Genomic DNA, 20,317 nt, shown 5'->3' with positions numbered 1-20,317 from the left:
CCCTTTTCTCCACAACCTCTCCAGCATTTATTATTTGTTGACTTTTTATGATGGCCATTCTGACTGGTGTGAGGTGATACCTCACTGTAGTTTTGATTTGCATTTCTCTAATAATTAGAGATGTTGACCATCTTTTCATGTGCCTGTCAGCCATCTGGTTGTCTTCTTTAGAGAAATGTCTATTTAGATCTTCTGCCCATTTTTTTTTTTTGATTGGGTTGTTTGGTTTTTTGTTATTGAGTTGTATGAGCTGTTTGTATATTTTGGAAATTAATCCCTTGTCAGTCACATCATTTGCAAATATTTTTTCCCATTCCGTAGGTTATCTTTTTGTTTTGTCTATGGTTTCCTTTGCTGAGCAGAAGCTTATAAATTTGATTAGGTCCCATTTGTTTATTTTTGCTTTTATTTCTTTTGCCTTGGGAGACTGATCTTAAAAAACATTGCTACAATTTATGTCAGAGAATGTTTTGCCTATGTTCTCTTCTAGGAGTTTTATGGTGTCATGTATTATATTTAAGTCTTTAAGGCATTTAGAGTTTATTTTTGTGTATGGTGTAACAGAGTGTCCTAACTTCATTGATTTATATGCAGCTGTCCAGCTTTCCCAATACCACTTGCCAAAGAGACTGTCTTTTCTCCATGGTATGTTCCTGCCTCCTTTGTCGAAGATTAATTTACCGTTGGTGTGTGGGTTTATTTCCGGGTTTCCTATTCTGCTCCATTGATCAATATTTCTGTTTTGTGCCAATAGCATTGGCACATCAATATTGCTGCTTTGATTACTGTAGCTTTGTTGTATTGTCTGAAGTCTGGGAGAGTTATGCCTCTAGTTTGTTCTTTTTCCTCAGGATTGCTTTGGCAATTCTGGATCTTTTGTGGTTCCATGTAAATTTGAGGGTTATTTGTTCTAGTTCTTTGAAAAATGTCATGGTAATTTGATAGGGATCACATTAAACCTGTAGATTACTTTGGGTAGTATGGCCGTTTTAACAATATTAATTCTTCTAATCCAAGAGCATGGAATATCTTTATATTTCTTTGAAACATCTTCAGTTTCCTTTATCAATGTTTTATAGTTCTCAGCATATGTCTTTCACCTTCTTAGTCATGTGTATCCCTAAGTAATTTTTATATGATTTTAAAAGTGATTGTTTTTATACATTCCCTTTCTGATATTTCATTGTTAGTGTAGAGAAATGCAACAGAATTCTGTATGTTAATCTTGTATCCTGCTACCTTGCTGAATTCATTTATCAGTTCTAGTAGTTTTTGTGTGTAGTCTTTAGGGTTTTTATATATAGTATCATGTCATCTGCATTTAATGACAATTTTACCTCTTCCCTTCCAATTTATATCACTTTTATTTCTTTTTCTTATCTGATTGCTATGGCTACAACTTCCAATACTATGTTCAATAGAAGTGGTGAGAGCGGGTATCCTTGTCTTGTTCCAGATTTTAGTGGGAAGGCTTTCAGCTTTTCACCATTGAGTATTATGTTGGCTGTGGGTTTGTCATAAATAGTTTTATTATGCTGAGATATGTTCCCTCTATGCCCACTTTGGTGAGAGTTTTTATCATGAATGGATGCTGAATTTTATCATATGATCTTTCTGCATCTATTGAGATGATCCTGTGGTTTTGTCTTTTCTTCTGTTGATTTGGTATATCACACTGATAGATTTGCATCTGTTGAACCACCATTGTGACCATAGAATGAATCCAACTTTATCATCATGTATGATCCTTTCCATGTGTTGTTGGATTTGGTTTGCTAGTATTTTGTTGAGGATTTTTGCATCTATATTCATAAAAGATATTGGCCTGTAATTTTCTTTTTTGGTAGTGTCTTTGTCTGGTTTTGGTATCAGGGTGATAGTGGCTTCATAGAATGACTTTGGGAGTGTTCCCTCCTCTTCAATCTTTTGGAAGAATTTGAGAAGGATCTGTATAAGTTCTTCTTTATATGTTTAGTAGAATTCCACTGTGAAGCCATATGGTCCTGGACTTTTGTTTACATGGAGTTTTTTTTTTACTTACAGATTCTATTTCACTTCTAGTGATTGGTCTGTTCAAATCAACTATTTCTTCTTTGTTTTTGTTTTTTTTTGATATATTTATTTATTTATTTATTTATTTATTTATTTATGGCTGCGTTGGGTCTTCATTGCTGTGTGCAGCTTTCTCTAGTTGCAGCGTGCAAGCTTCTCATTGTGGTGGCTTCTCTTGCTGTGGAGCATGGGCTCTAGGCACACAGGCTTCAGTAGTTGTGGCTCGCGGGCTCTAGAGCGCAAGTTCAGTAGTTGTGGCACATGGGCTCAGTTGCTCTGCAGCATGTGGGATCTTCCCAGACCAGGGCTCAAACCTGTGTCCACTGCATTGGTTCTTAACCACTGCACCACCAGGGAAGCCCAAATCATCTATTTCTTCTTGATTCAGTTTTGGTGGGCTATATGTTTCTGGAAACTTGACCATTTCATCTAGGTTGTCCAATTTGTTGGCATATAATTGTTCATAGTACTCTCTTGTGGTTTTTTTGTATTTCTGCAGTGTCCCTTATTATTTCTCCTCTTTCATTTATTATTTTGTTTATTTGGGTACTCTCTCTTTCCTTCTTGGTGAGCCTGGCCAGAGGTTTATCAATTTTGTTTATCCTTTCAAAAACCCAGCTCTTGGTTTTATTGATTTTTTTCTATTGTTTTTTTAATTCCTGTTTTATTTATTCCCTCTCTGATCTTTCTTATTTCCTTCCTTCTGATGACTTTAGGTTTTGTTTGTTCTTCTTTTTCTAATTCTTTTACATGGTATGTTAGGTTGCTTACTTGAGATTTTTTTTGTTTTTTGAGGAAAGCCTGTATCACTATGAAATTCCCTCTTAGGACTGTTTTTGCTGCATCCCATAGATTTTGTGTGGTTGTGTTTTCACTGTCATTTGTCTCAAGGTATTTTTTAATTTCCTCTTTGGTTTCATCATTAAGCCATTGATTTTTAATAGCATGTTATTTAGTCTCCATGTGATCATTTTTTTCTCATTTTTCTTTTTGTGGTTGATTTCTAGTTTCATGCCATGGTGGTCAGAAAAGATGCTTGAATAATTTCTGTCCTCTTAAATTTGTTGAGGCTTGTTTTGTGTTCTAGTATGTGGTCTATCCTAGAGAATGTTCCATGTGCGCTTGAAAAGAATGTGTATTCTGGGGGGGCTTTTTTTGGTGGGGGGAATGTAATGTCCTGAAGATATTAATTAAGTCTAACTGTTCTGTTGTGTCATTTGGGGTCTCTGTTTCTTATTGATTTTCTGTCTGGAAGATCTGTCCATTGATGTCAGTGGGATGTTAAAATCTACTATTATTGTATTCCCATCAATTTCTTCCTTTATGTCTGTTAGTATTTGTTTTATGTATTCATGTACTCCTATATTGGGTGCATATATTTATTTTTTGTTGAACTATAGTTGATTTACAGTATTGTGTTAGTTTCTGGTGTACAGCAAAGTGATTCAGTTGTATATATATATATATATTATTCTTTTTCATATTCTTTTCCATTATAGTTTATTACAAAATATTGAATGTAGTTCCCTGTGCTATACAGTAGGACCTTGTCTTTTTAATCTATTTTATGTATAGTAGTTTGTATCTGCTAATCCCAGATTCCTAATTTGTCCCTCCCCCCTTTCCCTTTTGGTAACCATAAGTTCGTTTTCTATGTCTGTGAGTCTGTTTCTGTTTTGTAAACAAGTTCATTTGTATCACTTATACTGGGTGCATATGTGTTGAGTGTAATATCCTTTTCATGTGTTGATTCTTTTGTCATTATATAGTGTTCTTCTTTATCTTTCTTTATGGCCTTTATTTTAAAGTCTATGTTGTCTGATATGAGTATTGCTACTGCCACTTTCTTATCATTTCCACTAGCGTGAAATATCTTTTTCCATTCCCTCACTTTAAATCTATGTGTGTCCTTCACCCTAAAGTGGGTTTCTTATAGGCAGTATATTGTAGGTTCTTATCTTATTATCCAGTTTGCCACTCTATGTCTTTTGATTGGATGAAACATTTGGTCCATTGACATTTAAGGTAATTATTGATAAGTATGATTTTATTGAGATTTTAAACCTTGTTTTCCAGTTGATTTTGTGTTTCTTCTTTGTTCCTTTCTTTGTTTTTCCTTTTGTGGTTTGATAGTTTTCTTTTGTAGTATGTTTGAGTTTGAGCAACTGAAGAGCACGGTTGTGGACTGTTGAGATACGGATGCCTGTGAGCCGAGCAGGTGTGGGTGGATGGGCAGTTCTGCTTAGGTCATACGAACTTTGAGATACCTGTCAGGCCTCTAGGCAGAAGAGCAAGCAGGTGGTTGGAACTGTGAGCCAGGAGTTGAAGAGAAATCTCCAAGCTGGAGAATTCAAGTGAGTTTTCAGCACCAGGACCAAAGCCACCTGAGGCAGGGCCCAGCCAGCTGGGGCAGGGGAGGTGCTGCTTTGTGTCATCTGGCACTGCCTAACCAAGCAGGATGCCAGCTCCAGAGCACATCTTCAACAACTTAAGGCAAACCATTACAATGACTGCAGCACCAAAATGTCCAAATACCCAAATGTGAACCCAGAGGGGTTGTGGCCAACCGCAGATAGCTCACACTGACAGTTACACAGCCATAGGCTTCAGAGCACAGAGGGGGAAATGCCTTCTGTTGCAAAATCACATATTCATACAGCATGAATCAAGACATATTGCAAGAACATTCTGCAGTTAATGCTGTGGACAGAACAGTAGAAATGAAGTCTACCAATGTTTCATTTACATGTAGAATATGAGAGGCTTATATACATACTACATCTTCAAGATCCAGGAAAAACTATTCTGACTCAAAAAACCATTAACACTGTGAAAGGAATTACCTCAGCAATTACTTGGGACTTATGAGAAATACAATATCTTCAAATATTAAATGCTAAAATTGAAGAATTTTTGCTCCTCTGAAGGAAGGAGCATAAGACACCCACAGCAGCATTTATGGAGAAATGATCATGAAGATTAGTGTAAACCACAAATTCCCTCAGGTCTCTCCAGTCTCGCAGTATATTTATTTATATTTGTTATTTAAAAGGTGTCGGGGACTTCCTTGGTGGTCCAGTGGTTAAGAATCTGCCTTCCAATTCAGGGGACACAGGTTTGACCCCTGATTGGGGAACTAAGATCCCACATGCCACAGGGCAACAAGCCTGCACACCGCAACTACTGAGCCCGCACGTTCTGGAGACTGTGCGCCACAACTGGAGAGCTCACATGCTGCAACTACTGAGCCCATGTGCTCTGGAGCCTGCATGCCCCAACTAAAGAGAAGCCTCTCTGCCACAATGAAAGAAAGGCTGCATGAACGTTGGATCTAAGCTGAAGAGAAGTTCAGATCTTCCAAGAAAAAAGGTCAAGAAGAATGAGGTTAGACGTAAAGACCAGCTAACATTTAGGGTTCCACTGTGCATGTGAAGATGTAACAACATTTGAAAAGTTACTTAACTTGAAACTGGTGTTGGCAAGCTCAACCTGCATGAAGTAAACATTAACGCTTCACATGCTTACCTCATTTAAGGACAACCTCACAATAAGGCAAAGACAATTTTATTTTTAATTTTATTTTATTGTGGTTAAGAACATTTAACATGAGATATACCCTCTTAACAAAATTTTAAGTGTATATTACATTATTTTTGAGTATAGGTTCAATGCTGTACACAGATCTCTAGAGTTTACTCATCTTGCTTAACTGGAACTTTATGCCCATTTATTAGTAACTCCCATTTGCCCCTCCTCCTGGTCACTGGCAACTACATTCCACTCTTTGATTCTATGAGTTGATTCTAGATACCTCTTATAAGTGGAATTATGCAGCATTTGTCTTTCTGTGACGGACTTATTTCACTTAGCATAATGTCCTCAAGTTGTTACATATTGCAAAATTTCATTCTTTTTTAAGATTGAATAGTATTTCATTGTATGTATATACCACATTTTCTTTATTCATTCATTTGCTGCTGGACATTTAAGTTGTTTCCACATCTTGGCTATTGTGAACAGTGCTGCTATGAACATGGGACTGCTAATACCTTTTTGAGATCCTGATTTCAATTCTTTTGGATAAATATTCAGAAGTGAGGTTGCTAGATCATAGGGTAGTTCTATTTTCTATTTTTTGAGGACCCTTCATCCTGTTTTCCATAGCAGCTACAGCATTTTGCATTCCCACCAAGAGTGTGCAAGAGTTCCAATTTCTCCACATCCTCTCCTCTCATCCTCTTTTGGGTTTGTTTGTTTGTTTGTTTTATTATAGCCATCCTGACAGGTGTGAGGTACTATCTCATTGTGTTTTTTTTTTTTTTTTTTTAATTTATTTATTTATTTATGTATTTTTGGCTGTGTTGGGTCTTCGTTTCTGTGCGAGGGCTTTCTCTGGTTGCGGCAAGCGGGGGCCACTCTTCATCGCGGTGCGCGGGCCTCTCACTATCACGGCCTCCCTTGTTGCGGAGCACAGGCTCCAGACGCGCAGGCTCAGTAGTCGTGGCTCACGGGCCTAGTTGCTCCGCGGCATGTGGGATCTTCCCAGACCAGGGCTCGAACCCGTGTCCCCTGAATTGGCAGGCAGATTCTCAACCACTGCGTCACCAGGGAAGCCCTCATTGTGGTTTTGATTTGCATTTCCCTGATGATTAGAGACTTTGAGCATTTTTTTCATATACCTGTTGGCCATTTGTACGTCTTTTTTTGAAAAATACTTATTTAAGTCCTTAACCAATTTTTTAATTGAGTTATTAGGTTTTTTGGCATTGAGTTGTAGGAGTTCCTTATATATTTTGGAGATTAACCCCTTATCAGATATGTGGTCTGCAAATATTTTCTCCCATTCCATAGATTACCTTTTCACCCTGTTGATTGTTTCTTTTCTGTGCAAAAGCTTTTTAGTTTGATGTAGTCCCACGTGTTTATTTTTGGTTTTGTTGCTTGTTCTTTTGGTGTCATATCCATGAAGTCATTGCCAAGACAAATATCATGAAGCTTTTGCCCTATGTTTTCTTCTAGGAGTTTTACAGTTTCAGGTCTTACATTTAAGACATTTTGAGTTGATTTTTGTTTTAAGGTATAAGATAAATGTCCAATTTCATTCTTCTTTTTTATGTGGATATCTAGTTTTCCCAATACCATTTATTGAGGAGACTATCTTTCCCCCATTGTATATTCTTGGCTCCTTTGTTGTAAGTTAACTGACCATATACATGTGGGTTTATTTCTGGGTTCTCTATTCTGTTCCATTGGTCTATATGTCTGTCTTTATGCCAGTACTATATTGTTTGAATAACTTCATAATATATTTAAATCAGGATGTCTGTCCTTTCTCAGAACTGATTTGGCTATTTGTGGTCTTTTGTGCTTCCATATGAATTGCAGAGGTTTTTTTTTATTATTTCTGTAAAACAAAATGCCTTATGGATTTTGATAGAGATTGCATTGAATCTGTAGATCACCTTGGGTAGGATGGATATTTCAATAATATTAAATCTTCCAATCCATGAACACAGGATATCTTTCCATTTGTGTCTTCTTTTATTTCTCTCTTCAATATTTTACAGTTTTCAGTAAACAAGCCTTTTACCTCCTTAGTTAAGCTTATTCCTAAGTATTTTATTCTTTTTTTGTGCTATTGTAAATGGGATTGCTTTCCTAATTTCCTTTTCAGAAAGTCTTTGTTAGTGTATCGAAACACAACTGATTTTTGTACATTGATTTCATATCCTGAAATTTTACCGAATTCGTTTATTACTTCTAACAGTTGTTTCATGGACTATTCAGAGTTTTCTGTATATGAGATCATGTCATTGGCAAACAGGGACAATTTTACTTCCTTCCCAATTTGGACATCTTTTTTTCCCCTTATTGCTTTGGTTGGGATTTCCAGTACTGTGCTGAATAGAAGTAGTGAGAGTGGGCATCCTTGTCTTGTTCCTGATCTTAGAGGAAAAGCTTTCAGTTTTTCACCATTGAGTATGATGTTAGCTGTAGAATTTTCATGCGTGGCCTTTATTATGTTGTGGTACTTTCCTTTTATTACTTGTTTGTTGAGATTTTTTAATCATGAAAATGATGTTGAATTTTGTCAAACACTTTTTCTGCATCTAATGAGATGATCATGTGATTTTCATCCTTTATTCTGTTAATGTGTTATTTCACATTAATTGATTATCACACGTTGAATCATCTTTGCATCCCAGGGATAAATCCTACTTGGTCATGGTGTATGATCCTTTTAATGTGTTGTATTTTGTTGAGGATTTTTGCATCAATGTTCATCAGGGATATTGGTCTGTAGTTTTCTTGTCAGAAAAAGTTGTCTTTGTCTGGTTTTGGTATCAGGAGAGTTATGGACTCATAAAGTGAGATTGGAAGTGTTCCTTCTTCAGTTTTTTGGAAGAGTTTGAGAAGGGTTGGCATTAATTCTTCAAATGTTTGGGCAGAGACATCTTTTAGATACATAAGATTGTCCTGTTGCGTTGAACTTAAGCAGCTTACACACTAAAAGTAGGAAACTGTATCATTTTTTAAAAAGCTTTTAAAAGCTTAATTTGTTAAAAATAACTGCTCAGCTAAATCTACCATGAACAATCATGATGTTTAATTTTTTGCAGTGAAAATTATTATTAAAGTAATGCATGATATGATTTTATTGCATTGCACAGTACTGAGATGAAAATGAATTTTTTCATTAAAGTATTATGTGACATAATTTCATTATATTATATTCTATTGATTTACCAAAACTTGTAATTTGGTAAAAACATTGCCTTCTTTGGATTAGTATTACAAAAGTCTATGATCTAGACTATTATATTGTGGGCTCATTATGTTAAATTAAAAAATCAAAGTTATTACCTAAATTTTCCACTTCACATTTGTCTAACATAAAATAGCCATGTATCAAAAATCATGTTTCACTTACTGCTAAGCATGACATGACATATTTTTAATGTAATTGCTTTTTGAAGTATTGATAATTATAACCAGAAAGCATCTTTTCTACATGAAGGCCTACTTGACTGATTTCCCTGGAACTTAATTCTTTGTTTCTTTGTTTCTTTTTTTTTTCTTTTTCCTATTTTCTGGCCACGCCATGCAGCATGTGGGATCTTAGTTCCCCGACCAGGGATCGAACCCGTGCCCCCTGCAGTGGAAGCATGGTGTTTTAACTACTGGACCACCAGGGAGGTCCCTAATTCTTTGAATAATAGGGAACCATGGCAGCAAACAGCCACATGCAGCATGTTTCCCCATGACCTTCTCTCTCATGGGAGAGAAGGCCACGGGGAAACAAGCAGCTGTGTGTGGAGGCCGGACAGTTCGGAGGCCCTAGAGAGGTGCAGGGAAGTGTGTGGGCATTTGGGCAAGTTTTAATCCTGCCTCTGCTGCTGGCTGCCTGTGAGACCTTAGCAAGTGTCTTAACCTCTGTAAGCCCCAAGTCTTTATCTGTGTAATGTGTCTAAGAATACCTATTTCACAAGTAGGCTTGAATCTGATATGTTAGTAGGCGGTACACTGTAAATTCCCAGTAAAAGTTATTTTACTCTCATCAGTAAGAGAACAGGGAGGCTGGGGAGGACGAAAGAAGGTCAGTCTTTCCTGTGAGAAAACCCTGAGTAAGCCTTGAGGTGCAGAGGGGATTCAGATTTGGTGCTATAGATGTCGTGAAGTTTTATTTGCTGAATGAAAAAGCATTCAGAAGCACGCAAAAGCAAGGCTTTGTGCAACCTAAATCAAAAATCTTGAGCTGAGGAGATCACTAAATGTGATATGGGATCCTGGAACAGAAAGGATATTAAGGAAAAACTGAGAAAAGTATGGACTTTAATTAATAATAATAATGTATCAATATTGGTCCATTAATTCTGAGTAATGTACCCTGTCAATGTAAGATCTTAATAAGAGAAACTGGTGTGGGGTGTATGGGAATTCTTCGTACTGTCTGCCCAATTATTCTATAAATCTAAAACAGTTCTAAAAAGTAAAGTCTAGGGAATTCCCTGGAGGTCCAGTGGTTAGGACTCCACGCTTCCACTGCAGGGGGGCCCGGGTTCGATCCCTGGTCGGGGAACTAAGATCCCGCATGCCTCTGGGCCAAAAAAAAAAAAAGTGAAAAAAATAAAAAGTAAAGTCTATCAAAACAACAACAGCAACAAACTTTTTTTGTTTAACCTGAAAGCTGGACAGGATTTAGAGTGGAAGGCAGACGCCAACAGCTGAGCAGAGGCAGCAGAGCAGACAAGGGCACATGAGGAGAGACCAGCCGCGGGGGGAGGACAGCCTGGCGTGGGGGGCCCTGGGGACCCACTCCCTCTCCATCCTGGGCCAGCGTTGCTGCTCCCAGACCAGGCTGTCAGCGCAGTGCGAGAAGCGGCTCTGTGTCTGGTCCAGCTGGGAGGCGGTGCAGGGCAGCAGGTGGGTTAGGAACGAATGAATGGACGCCGCCTGGGCTGCCTGCTCCCCCAGCAGCAAACACAGACTGTACCACCCTCGTCTGACTCACCATCAGCAGGAACCCTTCATACAGGAGAGAAGAGAATTTAAACAGACTCAGTCTGGTGAAAACAGCCCAGAGATCTGGGTGATCTGGGGAAGGGAACTTTAGCTCTCTGGGCCCCAGCTTCCTCACCTACAGAATGCGGCACACAGTTTAGCCTTCTTTGTTCGTGTCACTAGGATGTGGTGAGAAGCCCGTGAGGCTGAGGCCTGAGCACTTACTCTGGTGACTCAGCATGGGGCTGCCTAGGACAGCACTCACTGCACCAGCTGTCCTTCCCAGGAAGGGCCGTCAGACCTCGCCCCTGCTGTCCCTTCCCCCTTCTCTATTGCTGGATCTCTGGGACTCTTCCGTGTCTTTGAACAACATCTCACTTGCGTCTGGGGCCTGATGCTGTCTCCATTGCCTGGAACACTCTTCACCCTTCCGCAGCCTCTCCTCTCCCCCCAAGGCCACCCCCAGCACAGGGTGGCCAAGACCTCACACCCTTGGGCAGGGGCTCCTGTGCTCGCCGCTTCATCACTGTTTACCCCTATTCCTGCTGGACTCTCATCTCCATGGGAAGAGTGGGGTGTCTGTCTTATTCACAGTGTCCTCAGAACCCCGTGTGTGTCCAGTGGCACAAACACAGTAGGCACTGAACACTTTTCAGTGAATTCAGAAAGGAACAAACAAGTGCAGAGATGTGATAAATGGAAGCCCCTGGCCAGTGGGTGCTGGGGGAGCAGCCAAAGCTGCTGACACCTCTCCAGACACCCCAACGTTCTGGCATTCCTGGTTCAACTCTGAGACTGTATGCCAGGCTCTTTAGAGTTCCCTAAAGGGGCCCTGCGGCCACCCCAAAGACCGTCTGCCCTGACTGTGCTGGAGCAGAATTTCCTGGGAGTTAGCAAATCACTTTGTTAAGGGCTCTTGACTGAGAACAGTGGATCTCAGGCTTTGAGCTCTGCACCAGGTCACCTGAAGTCACACAGCCTGCTGGGCCCAGCCCGGAGTTTCTGATTCAGCAGGACTGGGGAGGGGCAAGAAACTGCATCTCTGCCAAGTTCCCAAGGGATACTGCTGGTCTAGGGACCCACTTTGAGAACCACTCTTCTCCAGGGCTCTAGGGCAGCACAGAGTAGACTCCCCTGGGGCATTCTCTCCTCACTGGAAGGACCACTGCTTTTCCTTTTAAGTGGAGACAGAAGATTGTTTGGGTGCTGTTCATCAGAGGTAAAGGGGCCCTTGCCGATCTTTTGTCTAGAATCCAGAATTCTTAGCTGTGTTGCTGTGTAAAAGTTCTAAATTATTAGAATCTCATAATGGATCAGACAGCTGGCTTGTCTTCCTACATAAAAATTAAATATCCAAAATCAAGACTGATTTTGTGTTGACCCGGCCGTGTTGCGCTCATTCATTTATTCACCCGAAGATGCTTGCGGAGCACAGGACCACACCCTTTAATGCTTTCACGTACGTTAACTGCACGTGAACCTTCCAAGGGCCTTGCTTGTAAGAAAGCAGTTTGAGCGCATCTCGGAGGACAGAGGACTGGCTCTGCCCCCTGGCCATTTGCAGACCAGCACTGGGCCTGGGTGTCCTGACTGCAGTCCTGCCACCTCCACCCACACTCCTGTGAACAGTGTCCTATTTCCTTCCTTTACGCAAACACCCGCTCTGTCCCAGACCCTGTGCTGGAAGCTAGATATTAGATGATGATAAAAATATTGGCAGACTCATGTTGAAACTTGCTTTCCTTTCCTCCCAGGCTGCAGGTTTGCTAGATAAGCAACCATTTTGTGAGCTGCTGAGACCTCAACTGGGACTGGCTAAGAGAGAGCCAAGAAAAGTAGTAACTCTTACAAAGAATCTGTTTTATTCCCTCAAAGAGATGATTGATTTTTAAATTCTCCTAGAAGAAGGTGTGGCAGAGAGACAGACTCTGTATCTCTTAAGACATATACTATATAGTATTTACAGATTAAATTATAGGATGTCTGGGATTTGCTTTAAAATAATGCAGCACTGAAAGAAATCAAAGATCTAAGTATGGAGAGATATTCCACAGATTGGAGGATGCAACAGAGTAAAGATGTCAGTTACCTCCAAATCAATACATGGGTTTGACACAATTTCTACCAAAATCCCAGCAAGGTTTTTTTGTAACTATAGACAAGATTATTCTAATATTTACAGAGAAAGACAAAGGAACAAGAATAGCTAAAATAGTTCTAAAAAAGAAGAATAAAGAGGAACCACTCCACCAGATTTCAAGAATTATTATACAACTATAGAAAACAAGATTGTGTGATATTGAAGAAAAACAAACAAGTAAATTAATGGATTAAAATAGAGAATCCAGAAATAGTGCCAAACAAGTATAACCAAACAATTTTTAAAACAACTTTTTTGAGATATAAACCACATACCATACAACTCACCCATGTAAAGTACAAAATGCAAATTTTTTTTGTATGTTATTAATTTTTAAAATTGTGATAAAATGTGTTTTAAAATTTGCCATTTTATATGTATAATTCAGTGGCATTATTTTCACAATGTATGCAACCATCACCACTATATATGGCCAAATTTTTTCATCACTCCAAATGGAAACTCTGTAACCATTAAGCAATAACTTCCTGTTCCCCTCTCCCTACAGCCCCTGGTAACCACTAATCTATTTTCTGTCCCTAAGAATTTGCCTATTCTAGGTACCTTATATAAATGGGATCATACAATATGTGTCCTTTAGTGTCTGGCTCATTTCACTTAGCATAGTATTTTCAAGGTTCATCCGTGTTGTAGTGTGTATCAGAACATCACTCCTTTTTATGACTGAATAATATTTCATTGTATGTAAATACCATATTTTGTTTTTCCATTTATCTGTTTGATGGACATTTGGGTTATTTCCACCTTTTGGCTATTATGAGTAATGCTGCCATGAACATTGGTGTACTAATATCTGTTTGAGTCCCTGATTTCAATTCTTTTGGGTACATACCTAGAAGTGTAATTGCTAGATCATATGGTAATTCTATGTTTTGCTTTTTGAGGACCTGCCAAACTCTTTTTCACCGCAGCTTCCTTGTATATCTTTTTTGAAGAAATGTCTACCCAAGACATTTGCCCATTTTTTAATGAGCTTGTTGTAGTTGCTGTTGTTCTTGAATTGTAGGAGTTCTTTATATATTTCTAGATATTAGTCCCTTATTGGATATATGATTTGCAAATATTTTCTCCCATTCAGTGGGCTGCCTTTTCATTTTCTTGAAAGTATCCTACGATGCACAAAACTTGTAAGATTTTGACATAGTCCAGTTTAGCTATTTTTTTTCTTTTGTTGCCTGTGCTTTTGGTGTCATATACAAGAAATAATTTCCACATTCAATGTCATAAAACCTTTCCCCTGTTTTCTTCAAAGAGTCTTACAGTTTTAGCTCTTACGTTTAGGTCTTTGATCCACTCTGAGTTAGTTTTTGTATACAGCATTAGGTAAGGCTCTAACGTCATTATTTTGCATGTGGATATCCAGTTTCCCAACACTATTTATTGAAAAGACTGTCTTTTCCCCCACTGACTATCTTGGCACCTTTGTCAAAAAACAACTGACCATTTATGTGAGGGTTTACTTCTGGGGTCTCTATTTTATTCTATTAGACCAATAGAATATATGTCTATCCTTGTGCCAGTATCACACTGTTTTGATAACTGTGGCTTTGTAGTAAGTTTTGAAGTCAGGTAGTGTGAGCCCTCCAGCTTAGTTTTTTCAAGATAATTTTGAATATTCAGGGTTCCTTGAGATTCCATATGAATTTTAGAATAAGTTTTTCTATTTCTGTAAAAATGCCATTGGGATTTTGATAGGGATTGCATTGAATCTGTAGATTGCTTTGAGTATTATTGTCATCTTAACAATATTAAATCTATTAACCCATGAACATGGGATGTCTTTCCATTTATTTAGGTTTTCTTTTTATATCTTTCAGCAATGTTGTGATTTTCAGTGTACAAATCTTTTGCCTCCTTGGTTAAAGTTATTCCTAAGTATTTTATTATTTTCAATGCTACTGTAATGGAATATAAAATATTTTTGTTTTCAAATTGTTCATTGCAAGTATATAGAAATAAAACTGATTTTTGTGTTGATTTATATCCCCCAACTTTGCTGGATTTATTTATAAACTCTAACAATCTATTGTGGATCTTTAGTTTTCTACATATAAGATTTGTCATCTACAGACAGAAATAATTTTACTTTTTCCTTTCCAAGTTGGATGACGTTTATTTCTTTTTCTTGCCTAATTGGCCAGAACTTCCAATACTGTGTTGAATAGAAGCGGTGAAAGCAGGCATCCTTGTCTTTTCCCTAATCTCAAGGAAAAAGCGTTCAGTTTCTCACCATTAAGTATGATGTTAGCTGTGAGTTTTTCATATATGGCCTTTATCATATTGGGGACATTCCTTTCTATTCCTAGTTTGTGTGTTTTTATCATGAAATAGTGTCGAATTTTGTCAATGCTCTCTCTGCATCAATTGAGATGATCATGTAGGGTTTTTTCCCTTCATTCTATTACTGTTGTATATTACATTGAATGATTTTCATATGTTGAACCATTCTTATATTCCAGAAATAAATCCTAATCAGTCAAGATATATAATCCTTTTAATATGCTGTTGAATTCAGTTTACTAGTAGTTTACTGGTTTACTAATCCTTTGTTTAGAATTTTTGCATATATTTATGCAAGATATTTGTCTTCAGTTTTCGTTTTTTATAGTGTTTTGTCTGGCTTTAATGAGTTAGGAAGTATTTCTTCCTCTTCAGTATTTTGGAAGGTATGAGAAAGATTAATATTAATTGTTATTTAAATGTTTGGTAGAATTCACTAGTGAAGCCATCAAATCTTGGGCTTTTCTCTGTTGGGAAGTTTGTGATTCAATTTCCCTGGTAATTATAGGTCTATTCAGATTTTCTATTTCTTCTTGAGTCAGTTTTAGTACATGTGTTTTTCTAAGAATTTACTCATATAATCTAGTTTATCTAATTTGTTGGCGTATAACAGTTCAGTTGATAGTATTTTCTTATAATTCTTTTTATTTCTGTAAAATTGATAGTAATGTCCCCACTTGGCTAACTGATTTTGACAAAAGTACAGAAGCAATTCAGTAGAGGAAAGATAGTTTTTTTTAGAAATAGTGCTGGAACAACTGGACATCCATAGGCAATAAAAATGAACCTTGACCTAAATCTTACATTTTATACAAAAAAACCTCAAAATGAATCATAGGTTTAAGTGTAAAAGGTCAAACTATAAAGGTTTTAGAGGAAAAAACATAAATGAAAATCTTTTGGAACTAAGATTTGGTGAAGAGTTCTTAGATGTGACTCCAAAAGCATCACCCATAAAAGGAAAATTTGATAAATTGAACTTCATCAAAATTTAAAATATTGCTCTGTGAAATCCTTGTTAAGAGGATGAAAAGATAAGCAACAGACTGAGAGACAATGCATGCAAACCACATATCTGACAAAGGACTCATATCTAGAATATATACAGAACTTTCAAATCTCAACATTAAAACAATAAAGAATAGAAATAGAAAACAGGCAAAAAACATGAAGAAATACCTTACCAGAGAAGATATATGAATGGCAAATAGGCACATGAAAAGATGTTCCACAGCACCTGCCTTTTGGGAAATGCAAATTACGAGCAAGATACAATACTATTACACACCTATCAGAATGTCTAAAGTATAAAATAGCGACAATACCAGATGCTGGTAAGGATGCTGAGAAACTGAATCTTTCATACATTGTGGTGCGAATGTAAAATGGCACATCCACTCTGGAACATAGTTTGGCAGTTTCTTAAAAAACTAAACATTCAACTGTCATATGACTCAGCAATTGCACTCCTGGGCAATCACATTTATCCCAGAGAAATGAAAACTTATGTCCACCCAAAAAACTGTACATAAAAGTTCCTAGTAGCTTTATTTGTAACAGCCTAAAATTGGAAACCACCCGGATGTCCTTCAATGGGTGAATGTTTAAAAGAATATGCACATTTATTGCAGGGAGTACTAGTAAGCAATAAAAAGGAATGAAGTAAAAATACAAGCAACCACTTAGATGGATCTCAAGGGCATTTGCCTGAGTGAAAAAAGTCAACCTCAAAAGCTTACATACTGATTGCCGTGGAGGTTACACAAATCTACACAGGTGATAAAATGACATAGAACCATTTACATGTCTTGTACCAAGGGCAGTTTCCTGGAGTCATATGAAATGTAATCATTGGGGAAAACTAGGTGAAGGGGACACAGGACCTCTCTGCAGTAGAGTCACAACACCCTATACTGTATAGTTATTTCAAAATAAAAAGATTTTTTAATGCCTTAGAGGAAAAGGTATGACGGACAACTTTCGATAGACTATAGTCTGTTTTAGATATGTGCTATGGTTACACTTTTTAAAAAAAGAGTCCTCATCTTGGGACTTCCTTGGTGACGCAGTGGTTAAAGAATCCGCCTGCCAATTCAGGGGACATGGGTTTGATCCCTGGTCCAGGAAGTTCCCACATGCTGCGGAGCAACTAATCCTTTGTGCCACAACTACTGAGCCTGCACTCTAGAGCCCGCGAGCCACAGCTACTGAAGCCCACACACCTAGAGCCCGTGCTCCACAACAAGAGAAGCCACCATAACGAGAAGCCTGCGCACTGCAACAAAGAGTAGCCCCCGCTCGCCACAATTAGAGAAAGTCCGCACGCAGCAACAAAGAGCCAATGTAGCCAAAAAAAATTTTTTTAATTTAAATAAATAAATAAATAAGAAAAGCTGTTTAATTTAAAAAGAAAAAAAAAGAGTCCTCATCTTATTTAGAAACATATACTACAGTATTTACAGATGAAATTATGTCATGCCTCGGATCTAGTGGGGAGGGGATATAGATCATGAAACAAAACTGCCCACTTGTTGAGAATTGTTGAAGCTGGGTGATGGGTGTACAAGGTTCATTATACTGTTATCTCTCCCTTTGTACACATTTGAAAGTTTCCATAATAAAACAGTTTAAAAACATAAATGAAACAAAAATTATGAGGGTTCCTTGGGACTCCTGACTCTGTGTCAGGAGAAGGCTCTTAGCTCCTGCTCCCAAGCTGGGCTCAGACCACTTGGCTCCCAGGCCCAGACACAGGGTTTCCCAGGTCAGTTCAGGGGACCCCCATCATTAACATAACAGAAGACACCTTTGTCACTCTCATCCCAGGAAATTCCAAGGGTTGTAGGAGCTCTGTGCCAGGGACGGGTTGAACATCAAACATATATTTCTTATTATAAATCACAGTATTACAGATTCCAACCACACACGATAACACAAAAATCATTTCCAAGTGCATTAAAAACTTAAATGTCAAAAAAAATCTGTAAGACACAAAAGGAGAATATCTTTATAACCTTAAGGTAGAAAAGAATTTCCTAAAAACAAAAAATATAAACCATACATGAGGGCTGCCCTAGTGGCGCAGTGGTTAAGAACCTGCCTGCCAATGCAAGGGACACAGGTTCAAGCCCTGGCCCGGGAAGATCCCACATGCCACGGAGTAACTAAGCCCGTGTGCCACAACTACTGAGCCTGAGCTGTAGAGCCCCCAAGCCACAACTATTGAGCCCACGTGCCACAACTACTGAAGCCTGCATGCCTAAAGCCCGTGCTCCGCAACAAGAGAAGCCACCGCAATGAGAAGCCCACGCACCGCAACGAAGAGTAGCCCCTGCTCGCTGCAACTAGAGAAAGCCCGCACACAACAACGAAGACCCAACACAGCCAAAAATGAATAAATAAATAAATTTATTTTAAAAATTAAAAATAAAAAATAAACCATATGTGATAAAATTGATAAATTTGTCTATTAAAATTAAGAACTTCTTGGGAATTCCCTGGCAGTCCAGTGGTTAGGACTCCGTGCTTTCACTGCCGAGGACCTGGGTTCGATCTGTGGTTGGGGAACTAAGATCCCACAAGCCACATGGCATGGCCAAAATATAAGTAAATAAAATAAAATAAAATTGAGAACTTCTGTTCACCAAGAGCACCTTAAAGAGACAAGACACACGGGCTTCCCTGGTGGCACAGTGGTTAAGAATCTGCCTGCTAATGCAGGGGAAATGGGTTTGAGCCCTGGTCCGGGAAGATCCCACATGCCACAGAGCAACTAAGCCCATGCGCCACAACTACTGAGCCTGCGCTCTAGAGCCCGTGAGCCACCACTACTGAGCCCACACGCCACAACTACTGAGCCCACGCACCTAGAGCCCGTGCTCTGCAACAAGAGAAGTCACTGCAATGAGAAGACCATGCACTGCAATGAAGAGTAGCCCCCGTTCGCTGCAACTAGAGAAATCCCGTGCACAGCAATGAAGACCCAACAACGCAGCCAAAAATAAAATAAAATTTTTAAAAAAAGAGACGACACGCCACAAACAGGGAGATGATACTTGTGGCACAGATGGGTATCCAGAAGAGAGGGGGAAAGTGTATGTATATAAACTATACATACATAGAAATATATTTTTACATTAATGATTATATTAAAGATAAACAACTCAATAGACAGACACTTCACATTAAAGGAAATACAGATAATCTATAAACATAGAAGATAAGATGTTCAACACATTAGTAAGCAGGAATTTTAAATTAAAACTACACTAAGATCCCATTTCATACCTATCGGCCTGTCAAAAATGAAACTGTCTGACAATGCCCATCCCAAGAGTTGGGAGGATGTAGAGTTGGAAACATTCATACACACTGTCTGAAGTCTAAGTTGGTAGGATAGCTTAGGGGACAGTTTGGCATACCCGGGACCCAGGGATGCCATACCTAGGTGTCTATACCCAGGAGCGTGAATTCACTCCACGGGTAATGGTTTCATCCAAGAGGGCGAAAATCTTAGGTATTACAATGGTTTGTGATCCTCCAAAGAGCAATAGGACTTTAAAATATACAGTATATTCGTGGTACTAAAATTTCATTGGGGTCAATAGGAAAACAATGTATAAAAGGCTCTTTGGGCGGGGGCAATAACGAAAAAGAGGTTGGGAAACACTGGGAGAAAGTCTGCGACCTATGCTCAGGTGGCTGGTGGATGTGTCTGCAGCACTATCATTTGTACCAGCAACAGCTTGGGAAACACCCGATGTTCTGCAGCAGTGCAGTGCGCCTGCAAAACTGCAGATACTCACAAAACGCAAGACTGTGCATCAGGGAGACTGAATCATCACAACTACATGAGCTGTTGAGTAAAAAAGCCAATCAGAGAAGAAAAGTTACTGGATGGTTCCATTTACATGAGGTCAAACCGTGCAAAACTCAACAGAAATAAATGCTAAAACAAAGACAGCCTGGGTATAATTTATAAAAAGCTTGAAATATTGGATATCTCTAAAGGAGAGAGAGGGGAATGGGATTGGAGTAGGATATACAGGAGGTTGAATTCTAAGATTCTGGTATTTTCTAAAACAGGATGATAAGTACCACAGGTGTTCATTTTATTAATTTTCAAACAATATTTGCATGTATATACTGTATATTTCTTTGGAGAGATTATATATATGTTTAATAAGAAGTTGTTAGCATTTTTAAGGGCCTTATGCCATGTATGAGGTACGGTAAAGTATACTATGTATACCTGACACATTGGTAAGTGGTTTTGAATTGAATTCAGCGGGAGGGGACTCGAGTGTCATGCCACGGCGCATA

The 20,317-nt window shown here is 38.6% G+C and overlaps 1 protein-coding gene across 6 annotated transcripts in view; it reads left to right on the top strand.

The window, feature by feature from the left end:
* ARHGEF4 (Rho guanine nucleotide exchange factor 4) overlaps positions 1 to 20,317 on the top strand; it is a 270,436-nt gene that overhangs the window by 229,581 nt on the left and 20,538 nt on the right. The gene's annotated exons all lie outside the window — the stretch shown is intronic.

This window comes from Balaenoptera borealis (genome assembly GCF_965194805.1).
Source record: "Balaenoptera borealis genome assembly, chromosome: 6".
NCBI classification, from domain to species: domain Eukaryota; kingdom Metazoa; phylum Chordata; class Mammalia; order Artiodactyla; family Balaenopteridae; genus Balaenoptera; species Balaenoptera borealis.
This window is presented reverse-complemented; position numbering and strand designations above follow the sequence as displayed.